The sequence below is a fragment of the Podarcis pityusensis genome (genome assembly GCF_964106645.2).
Source record: "Podarcis pityusensis genome assembly, chromosome: 1".
In the NCBI taxonomy this organism is placed as follows: domain Eukaryota; kingdom Metazoa; phylum Chordata; class Lepidosauria; order Squamata; family Lacertidae; genus Podarcis; species Podarcis pityusensis.
The window spans coordinates 71,142,513-71,153,884 of NC_138028.1; the positions used below are offsets into that span (position 1 = coordinate 71,142,513).

The 11,372-nt window shown below is 45.7% G+C and overlaps 2 long non-coding RNA genes across 2 annotated transcripts in view; both read right to left on the minus strand.

Moving 5' to 3' along the window:
- Nucleotides 1-11,372, minus strand: part of LOC308459821 — a 406,481-nt gene that overhangs the window by 15,740 nt on the left and 379,369 nt on the right. The gene's annotated exons all lie outside the window — the stretch shown is intronic.
- On the minus strand, nucleotides 7,048-10,196 carry LOC308471791. Its single transcript, XR_013983155.1, has 3 exons — nucleotides 10,094-10,196; nucleotides 8,043-8,198; nucleotides 7,048-7,302 (listed from the first exon to the last, which is right to left on the minus strand). It is a non-coding gene; the product is annotated as an uncharacterized lncRNA (long non-coding RNA).

The window sequence follows — 11,372 nt, forward strand, 5'->3', positions numbered from 1 at the left end:
AGTGGCTCACCACATGACTCATGGTTGCTACTTCCTGGTGGTAGAATTGACACCAAGACCAGTTGGTATGAAAAGGGCTGTTTCACATATAAATGTACTTCTTCAGTTTACTGTAGGCTTGATCATAAACAACAGAATGTGTGAACAGACCCCAACAAAGAACAGTGGCTTGGATCCTAAAATAAATTAAGGTTCCTCTGCCTGATTTTGAGCGATCCTCTGATCCCCTTCAGCTTCCTGTGGCCAACAGAAGGCTGTCTAGCATCTGACTGAATGTTTGCAGATAGAGAGAGCCCTTCCATTGTACAACTGCTCTTCCTGTCAACAAGCATCTCCTTAGGCTGACTCATCAATCTACTCTCCTGTAACTTAAGCTCATTAGATCTAGTCCTGCCCTCTATAACTGTACAATAATTGAACATATTTCATATATAAAGTTTTCATATTTTGTTATAAAATAAATTTATCACAAGGGATGATTGTAACTAATCTTAACTGTTTATAATGTTTTTAATAATTACATGTGGTTAATTTTGATTTTCGGATAACTAAATGTGAAAATCATCTTTGAATGTGTGAGATTTCATGCTATAATAATGATTTTAAGCTACATTCTATAGGCAGTGGTGAATCTCCTCCCACCCATCTTGCACTTGGTGTTCAGACATCACTTGCACCACCCTAGTTACACTACTGTTGTGAACTGCCCTGAGGATCAGAGATTATGTCTTTCGCCTAAGTGACAGCTCTTCAGGTCTTTGAGGAGTGCTGTCATGTTCTTCCCTCCAGTCTTCTCTAACCTAAACACACACAGTTCCTACAACCTCCTCATAGGAATTATGATCCACATCTCCAATTATCTTTGGTGTCTTTTGAACTCATTCCAATTTGTCTACCCAGAATTGGAGATTGTACTGATGACATCTGACTAGTGCAACATAAAGTGGAACTATTGTTTCCTGCAGCTTGGAAGCCTTTATTGTTACAACCTAAAATAATATCTTCTTCCTCTTCCTCACAGCCACATCACACTTCTTTGGCTCATGTTCGGCTTGCTTTTGTTTTGTTTTCACGTGTACTATTGCCAAGCCAGGGCTGGCCTGCTCATGAGGCAAGGTGAGGCAACCGCCTTAGGTAGCAGACTCTGGAGAGCTGTGATGGGTGGCATGTCTGTGCCTGCCACCCCCCACTGTGTGCTGCTGCAAGAGAGAGGTGGGTGATGGAAAAGGCGCTCAAGGGAATTGGTTCACAGCCAGCACGTTTTTCTCTCTCAGGGAGAGGGACATTCAGAGACAAGAGAGGAGTGAAGATCAGGATCAGAAACAAGCAAGAAGTGAAGATATTATTGAGGGGAAATAAGGGGAGAGAAAAGATCAGTATTGGGATGCGGGGGTGAGGAGCCCCAGCTGTACTTTTAAAAGCACCCTTCACAAGCTACAGTTGGGAGAATGCCCATTTTTTATTTGCCTCAGGTGCCAATATCTAGGGCCGGCCCTCCATCCTATACCTATGCATTTTATTTTTAGTCCTAAATGCAGAACTTTGGCATTTCTGCTGAATTTATTTTATTGGCAGCCCAGTTTCCCATGCTCTTCAGGTAATTTCGAATACAATTCCTGTCTTCTAAGGCATTTACTATCCCTCCCAGTTTTGCACCTTCAACAAATTTGATAAGGATTCCTTCCACCCCTTCATCAAAGTTATTGATACAAAAGGTTGAAGAGTACTGGTCCTTGGACAGAGCCTTGCAGCATCTCACGCCTTACCTTGTTCCAGTTTGATGTGCACTCTTTGTGTACAGTTTTCTAACCATTTATGAATCCACCAGGTGATATCATCATTAGCATGCACTTAACCAGTTTGCTAATCAAAATATTTTGGAAAAGTTTGTCAAAAGCTTTGCTGACTTCAAGATAAATTCCTCCAGAGCATTCCTACCATCACCACCGCCCAGGTTTGTTTTTGTTTTTTTTTATAAATCAATTAAGTACAAAACTAAAGGAATAATGAAAAAAAATCTCAAGTGCCTTGAAAATGAGGCAAAATCAATCAATCAATTAAAATGCCTCTTTTATAGTGAAAGAAAATGTTCAGGAAACTGGAGGACAGCTTTCAGCACAGTACTAGCTAGTTTAGAACAGCCATATCAAAATATTACATAAATCTGCAATTAAAAAAAATAAACTTTAGAGAAACTTCTTTCCCTTTTCCTCTTTAAGGAAAAACATGTTGAATAAGCATGCTAATTTTTCATTTGGAGTATGAGACTCTGTTTCATAAGACTTTCAGTAGATGAGGTGCCAAGAAGATTTTATCTGGAAGATTAATCATAAGTCATGTTGATACTATCAGAAATACTTACTATTATCTTAATTAAAATGTTTTGGTGGTAAGAACTTTTTGCTGCAACATGGCAATCCCCTTGGAAATTTCTGAACGGTACATGCAAAAATATTGGAATCAGTTTTTGTCATACTTTCTTTTTATTACTTTTTAACCTTTTTGTTATTATTATTTATGTATATTATTTTTGAGACCTGTGCTTTTTAACTTGTTCATAACTGATCTGGAGTTAGGGGTGGGCAGTGAGGTCCCATGTTTCCTGATGGGACCAATTTTTTCAGGGTCATTTAAAAAAAGGACCTCTCCAAATGGGTAGTAAATGAATGGGTAGTAAAATGGGAAATGCAATTCAATGCAAGCAAATGTAAAGTAATGTATATTGGAGCAAAATTTCCCCATATACAAATACACACACACACACACACAGAGAGAGAGAGAGAGAGAGAGAGAGAGATGCATGCTATCTTCCATAGCACAGCCTTTTCCAGCTGGTGTACAAAAGATATGGGGATCTAAATCTATCTCATGATAATTGAGCCTCATGTTCAAAGCAGGAACATTGTGCTTCCAAATCATTTATCGTGCAGTCCACTTACAATGCTTCCACTCCAGATTCTGTAATTTGAAAGACTATGTAATTTGAACAGCTTTCATGTATGGTTTAGACTGGCTTGACCGTCTGTTCACCAAATCATGTCACATCTGCATGACAGGCAGGATATTCTACTGAATTTAAGGACAGCCTCCATTTAACATCCTATTAAATTTGTGTGCCCACACAAACCTACAAACATGAGTTCCTTTTATATGCTTGGAAAATAACTGATGGGAAAATATTTCCATGGTAGTGTGAAGCAATTGAGATGGTTCAAATGAGGGAACATCCTCTTCCATCTGCAAATAAATCTAAATGAGAAATTATGAAGGCATCTATGAATTCATGGGTGTATCATGAGATGCTTATCTAAATTTATGTTAGGAAAGTTAGCACATTTTCAGTGAGGTCATAAATTTCTACTGAAGAAATACAGACATGGTGTTCTATACAGGAACAACCAGTGCCAGGGAACTGATTGTGGTGCTGGATCCATCACCTCCTTCTACCATTTTAAAAAGGTAAAGGGACCCCTGACCATTAGGTCCAGTCATGACTGACTCTGGGGTTGCTGTGTTCATCTCGCTTTATTGGCCGAGGGAGCTGGCATACAGCTTCCGGGTCATGTGGCCAGCATGACTAAGCCGCTTCTGGCAAACCAGAGCAGCGCACGGAAACGCCGTTTACCTTCCTGTTTATCTACTTGCACTTTGACGTGCTTTCAAACTGCTAGGTGGGCAGGAGCAGGGACCAAGCAACAGGAGCTCACCCCGTTGCGGGGATTCGAACCACCGACCTTCTGATCGGCAAGTCCTAGGCTCTGGTTTAACCCACAGTGCCATCCCTACCATTTTACATAGCAGCATAAAAGAAGAAACATTGTTGGACCTTCTTGGCCTTTCCCCCCACCATGGGTCAACTTTGACGGGTGGTGGGACAATTCACTTGTCAGTCACCTGGTGTCAGCATGACATTAGATCAGGCATCCCCAATCTCGACCCTCCAGCTGTTTTGGGACTACAGTTCCCATAATCCCTGACCACTGGTCCTGTTAGCTAGGGATGATGGGAGTTGTAGTCCCAAAACAGCTGGAGGGCTGAGTTTGGGGGTGCCTGCATTAGATGGTTGACAGGTTGTCTCACCCACCTGTTGGAGTCCATTGCATAGATCTTCCCAATGCACTGATTGGCTAGAGTCTTGTGCTGTCATGAGCCCACCCCCTTCCAGGGGAGCAATTTTTTCAAATCCTTTAAAACTGTGTGACTTTTATATTAAGTAAACAAAGAGCCAAATGTACATTAAATGAGATAATCTTTCAAGGAGGGTTTACTTTTTGAACAGAACAATTCTATACTTGACCTTCTACCAGTGGGGAGGTACTTCAACACAACACCAGGAGAATGGCTACTGTTTCCTATATGTGCTCAGGTCAAGGGGGGAGAAATAGAAAAAAAACACCTCATTAAAATGACAGAAAGACCAGAAGCACAGCCTGTGGCAATCAGTCAGGGACTGTGTTGACAACACTGTCCACATGCCCATGGAGGAAATGTTGGGCAAAGTGAAGAATAAAAATGTAGGAAATTAAATAGCTGTTGGTAGGTTTAAGGCATTTATGGCACAGTGACAGCTTAGGCAACATTGTACAAGTAGCAGGAGAAATTCCAGTTTGGTGTAGTGGTTGGATGGTAGTCTAGGAGCCTAGGAGGGTTCAAATCCCCAGTCAGCCATGAAAGTCACTTGGTGATCCTGGGCCATTCATAGTCTTTCAGCCTTACTTACCTCACAGGGTTGTTGTGAGTATAAAATAGGGAGGGGAGAACTATGTATACAAACCTGAGCTGCTTGGAGGAAATGCAGGATAGAACTGTAATAATAAATAAAGGGACAACTAGATAACTGGGCCATATCTCAGCTGATTTCGGGGTGATTTAGGTGAGGCAGATAGAACACAACTTTAGGGGTTGTTGTTTTTTGTATTGTAACAGATACACTATCTATAGCCACAGTGATAGAGGAGGGAAAGAGGATTCAACAAATATTGCTCACCAAAATTTCTCATCTTCAATTTCTCAACTACTAAAGGGAAAACAACCACCCCTTTTCAAGCAAAACAAAAAAAGAAAGGGAAATGATCCTGTAAGCTGAGTCAGTTCAGCCAACCATGTTGCTTAATTTTACTGTGTCGTAATAAGTCATTATTATATTTATAATTACATTTTCCAGACTGAAGAAGATTCTGGGGAAGCTTGCTCACTACTTCGTGACAGTGTTCTGGTCCTAATAAAATGCACTTTGCTTTTTTTACTTTTGGATTTATTCTTATGGACAAGCATGCCTACCTGTATTTATCTACATTTATGGCTAAATTACTGTGTTTACAGTTACTGTGCTTAGAGACAGAATAATTCATTGCTTAACAGATATAATATAGTCAACACATTTTTCCCAGAAATGCATTTTTTTTTATTCTTGTAAACACAAATCCACCTGGCACTTCCACCTGCTCTGGTGAAGTCAGGAAACAAAGATGGATGCAGAAAATGAGGTGGGTGGCGGGAGCTCCCGGTGAGCCCAACAGAATAGCAGAAGGGATCATGGTGACTGAGGGGGAGGAGACAGAACAAACTTCTCACTTCTCCCATCTGAATTATCTGGCTTGTTACCTTGATGATACTCCTAAATCAGAAATAACTCTCCTCTCCTTACCTGGACTTTTGTGGGTAGATTATCACTCTAACTCATTGTCAACAAATCATAACTCGGAGCAAAAAGTTGTCACATTAGTGATGAGATGGGTCAAACTGTACACCTGAATATGTCTAGGAACCCTAAGGCTTTTGGGTCAGAGGCACCCCTTGAGATGCAGTCCATATGTAAACTCTTCCATCAGGTCAACCTATGGTCCTCTAGATGCTGTTGGAACTCAAATTCCCATCCACGCCAGCCAGCATGGCCAATGGAAAGGAATAATGGGAGTTTTAATCCAGCAATTTGTGGGTTGCTAATCTCAACAGACTAAGGGCAGATCTGTAGGGGTCAGATGGGATTACCATGAGGAATTATAAAATATACATCAAGCCATCGTGTCCATGATGAAGACATTGTGTTGACTGGGTTTGATATATTGACGATAATTTCTGATTAAATCCCATAAGATTCTACATTCATGCCCTTTTCATGCCCTTTTGCCTCTGCTGCCCATTTCTCCTTGCTCTTCATGAATCACGTACACACTTAGACAGGCAGGCGTCCTGTGTCCTCAAAGACTGGGCAGTTTCGTCTTTGTAGTTTTCTGATATTAATCTTAGGATGTTAATCTTAGGGCTAGGAAACAGATCTCACATGAAGGTACTAGTGATCTGGTCTTTCTGGCCATCCTTCTTATCATGTTTATTTTTCAGCTCTGGGGTTGCCAGATGCACCCCTTTGTAGTTCTCAACTTATTTACCACCCCTTTGTAGTTCTCAAGTTATTTACTACCCGTTTGTAGTTCTCAACATATTTACCCCAAAATATATGCATGCTAATTAGTGTTGTAGTGTTACTTTTTCCCCACGTGGGGTTTGATGAGATGCTCAGAGGAAATATGATTGGTTCTTACGAGCACTGTGTAAAAGATTCTTTTGCTAATAAAATGGCCTGGTGAGGGGTGTGGTTTATGCACTTTTCTCCGAGAGCCTTGCTGGTCAAAGCCTCGTGTCTTGATTTTTAATCAGGGTCCAATCCTTCCTTTACTTTGTGAACGCAACACAGATCCACACCATACATTTAAAGCACATGACCCCCCACCCCAAGGATCTTGGGAACTGTAGTTTCCAACTCACATAACTACAGTTCACAGAGCCCTTAACAAACTACAGTTACCAGGTTTATTTGGGATAAGGCACACGCTTTAAATATGCATTAGATACGCTTTAAATTTGTGAAGTAGATCTGCCCTAACTGATGTCATCAGAGTTGGCCCAAAACATTTGTTGGCTGCGGCTGAGCAGGAAATTGGGATTAACCCAGAGCATTCGCATGCTCCTTGACTCATTTTGATTGCAAAGCAGCCAGTTGCTATAAAAGACAGCTGGCTTCTTTAACTCTTTCAGTTTTTAGGAAAAAAAGTCTTGGCTGAAGGAACAGTTCACTTGTCCCAGAGGTATTAAGCTAGAATGAGCCCACAGTGACACTAATTTTCTTAATGGCTGTGAATCATGGGGGAATTCATTTTTTGGTGAGACATTCTGAACCAAGTTTTGAAATACTCCAAACCCTGTTTATTTCAATATATTTTATAAGTCTTGCCTAAATTTGTTTTTGTAGTTCAGCAACATCTGGAGGAGAGCCACATACATGTCCAGTTGGCCATGTCTTCCCTGCAAGTTTAAAAGAAAAGGGGGAAAGGAAAGATGCTGCGGTGAGCAGGGCCTCTTTGCAGCTGCTTCCATCATATCCCACTGTCTGGGTGGTCCCTTGGGCTGTGAGGCCCTAGACCTCAGCCCCCAGGTCCATCACTTGCTGAACAACTAGCTACAGTACCAGGGCATCTGTAACATCCCCATCCCATCAAACCACTAGGCATTGTTGCTCCTTTCTGAGGACTGGTCACCCTCGCAAGGACCCAGCAGTTCTCAACCCTTGTGGCTCAAGAGCATCTTGGGTTGAGGAGTATCCCACAGATTCTTTCAATAGCAAGCACACAATTTGTTCTTTCCCCAATTTCCCCACCCTCCTTCCTTAAAGTGTGTGTGTGTGTGTGTGTGTGTGTCAAAATTCCTGCATTGCAGGGGGTTGGACTAGATGACCCTGGGGAATTCCTTCCAGTTCTATGGTTCTGTGAAAAGGGCAACTAACTCTTCCTACGAGATTGCTTTAACGTTTCTTTCAGACCCAGCAATCCTGTGTCCCCCCAAGACAACTGCAACTCCTTACTACTGCTTTGACCCAATCCCTGTGCACATCAGAGATTTAGGGGGTTGTCTCTGGACCCCTTCACCTCCCAACCACTCCCTGAGATCAAATTTGACGCTCCTTTGGACATTTTATGTGGGATACTAAACAGTAGCTTTACCCACGTCCAGGCTGTCGACCCGGTGCCTGAAAATCAAATACTAACATTATAGGAAATCAGGCAGGTCCTGGATTGGTCAGCACCCGACTACATTCTGCTTGCTCTGAGCTTCGTCCGGGGATATCGAATCCCGTGTCTAAACAGAGGGTGTTTGTTGATTCAGACGAGACGGAAGAATGAATGGAAGAAGAAATAAATCCCCTTTAAGAGAGGAAATGGATATATGTGAGTTAAAGTTTCCTGTGATTCTGCTGTGCCTGCAGCCCCCAGACCTTCAACGGGGGAACTGCCAGACGATTGCACACAGCAGCACAACGGTCCATTCAGCACAGTTTTCTCTACACGGACAAGCAGCAGCGTTTCAGGCGAGGAGTGTCTCCTCGCTGCCGCTGTGGGCTGAACCTAGGACCTTCTGCATGCCAATCAGATGCTGTGCCACTGAGCTGCGATCCTTCACCATATTTACTTTGCCTGTTTAGGCTGTAGTCCTAGCCCCACACGCCTGGGGAGTAATCCCGCACTGGATTCAATAGGACACGCTTCTGAGTAAACAGGGCTAGGGTTGCGCTGTGACGTAAGAGATCAAAGGACCGATTTCCTTTGGCCAGAAACAGCCAGGGAAGTTTGCATATTGAAGCTGAGCACATGAAATGGTATTAACCTGCTGGGTTTCTGTTTGTCAATCAAGTTTTAAAGGCACCGGATCCCCCGAAAGGGTAAGGGGAAATTGGGGGCTCTCATACAGAGCTTTTAAAATATTCTCTGTTTACATTTTGCCAACTGGAGACTTCTGTTTTATTAGTCTTTCCAGGCTGACCACACAGGTGCCAAATGTTTGTTTCCTTCCTATTTCCAAATCCAATGAATTGGGAAACGCGCGTGTTTGCTCAGAGGTAGACCTCACTGCTCAATGAGACTTCTCTCAAAAAAGCGTGCCTCAAGTGGTCGCCTACATAATGGGCAGCGCGATCCTATGTGCATTTGTTCAGAAGTTGCTAATACTGCACAGTAATCGGTTCAGCAGGACTTAACTCCCAAGAAATTGTACTCGCAGCCTTCGACGATCATAACCCATCTATCCAATGTGACTACTCAGGAGTAAATACGGAGCGCGCTCTTCTTTATTCTAACGGCTGGACATCTAGCAATTCCGCTAGAAACGCCAAACCACTTCACTAATTCGTTCCCAAGCAGCGGACTGAGCGCCTACTCGGTGCCATACATTGCAGGGAAGAAAATGCTCAGGACCATAACGTTACAGGTGTGATGTTTCATCCTTCCCACCCCCAATCTGATCTTGCTCTAAACCTAAAAGCATTCTTTTCTTTTAAAATAAAAATATATCCATTGGAATTTCTCTTTGCTTTTTCACGGGTGGTTTCGTATAGACCGCCGGTGAGAAAATTAGCAGGAGAAAAGGATCCGCTCTCCTGTTAGAATGGCACTCGCTTTGGAAACACGTCTGAATAGCGGCAGAGCGGGGAACGGGCGCTCAACCCTTCCTTTCACCAGGAAGAGGGCATTTCCACATCCTCCTTGGCAGGGCTGTGGCAGCCACAGATTTTTTCGCCGTCGCCATTTGCCTTTCCCCATCCATCCCTTGGCCCCCAGGAGGGGAGAGCGCTCTGGGGTCCGGCACACGGGTTTCCCACGGGCATCCAGCTTGACCACTGGGAGACCAGGATGCAGTGGGTCGCTGGCCGGATCCAGCATTACTCTTTGAATGTCCTTCTGGTCATCACCCTCTGGAAAAGAAATTACCCGGCTGGGTCTGGACTGGGAGGAGAGAAATAGCGTGGCAGGAGGCCGGGGTGGTGTGGAGAAAGTCTCCCCCCCCCGCCCCACCCACCCTATTTTAGAATGATGCTCCGGGACGATCCTTGCCCCACACCTTAGCTATCTGCCGCTGCCCAGCCTGTATCGGCTCCCCCAGCCACAAATGAGAACGCAAAAAGTTGAAAGGCAGGGAAAGGTTTCTAGAGCTCAGGAATCTCCCCGGTGGGGACTAACTAGACACCGGGCTGTTTGAGCACCAGCCGCCTCCCTGGCGCCTCTAAAGCCGCCTGCGTGTCCCCTTTCCCCGATCCCAGGTTCACCTGCACGTGGGATCATCCTGGCGCCAAGCAGAGAGAGACCCGCGCTGGCCCCGAGGAGCCCCAGCTAAGCTTTTAAGAAAGACGAGGGAGAGAGAAATCGGACGTGCTCTGGACTTTAGCTATTGCAAACAAGCTACCCAACAACCTCTCCTCCCCCGCCCTCTTTTGGCCCGCCCCCACGTGCCCGTAGCAAATTCGAGACGGAGCCGGGACTTCTCTTGTTGCCAAAGGAAGATTGATAAACCAGGAATTCTCTTAATCCTACAGGGGGCGGGGGCGGGGGGAGGAAACGCAGTTTGATTCTCCAGTGAAGCTGCCACGCAAGCTTTGCTGTGTAGGCGCAAAGAGGAGACGAGGCGATCTGTAACTATCCGGCTTCCGATGAGAGACGGATCTCCCGCGGATTACGAGATTTCCCTCTCGAGAAAAAAAGGACACCCCTCGAAGGGGGAAAAGTACACACACCCTCCCCCTCCGGCTTCCTTGCGAAGGTGGCTTGTTATTGTTATGTCTAGCGCCTCCCGGGAACCCAAACATCCTGCCGGGAGGAGCAGGTGTCCCCGCGCCAGGCACGACTCGGCGGCAGCCAGGCCATGACTAAGAGTCCCCTGGAGAGTGATGGATTCGCCCCTTGTCGCTCCTCGCCCCCCGCCGCTCCTCCTCCACCTCCGCTGCGGACGCGGCGCTTGGCGCTCCAAGTGCCCGCGGTGCCGCCGAGCAGCTGGAGCCCTGCCGGGCGGAACGTGACCACTTCAAGCCGGGAACAGGCACACACCCCGGCGGGCGGGAGGAGGGGGGTTGGCGTGCGTGTGGTCCGACGGCCTGTCCACTGCCACCTCCTGCAGCAAGAGGCGCGGAGAGCTGCGCCCCCCCCCCCGCGATGCCACGCCGGGGGCTCTTTCTTGGCACCAGGGTTGCACTGGGCAGAGAGAGCAGGCGAGCGGCGGTTGGTCCTCTCCGGCAGACTCCGGGCTGACTGGCTCGGGACGCCCTGAGCCCGTCCCTGCGCGGGGCAGCGCTGCCCTCGGGGGCGCCAAGGCAGTAGCGCGCCTCCCGTCCGCACTGCACCCCCCTCTCTAGGGGGACCTGCTGCAGCGAGCAAGGCAAACGCGCTCGAAGTGCTGGCGGCGGATCTCCACAATGCAGAGATCTTAAATATACAGTGGTACCTCGGGTTACATACGCTTCAGGTTACATACGCTTCAGGTTACAGACTCCGCTAACCCAGAAATAGTACCTCGGTTAAGAACTTTGCTTCAGAATGAGAACAGAAATCGTG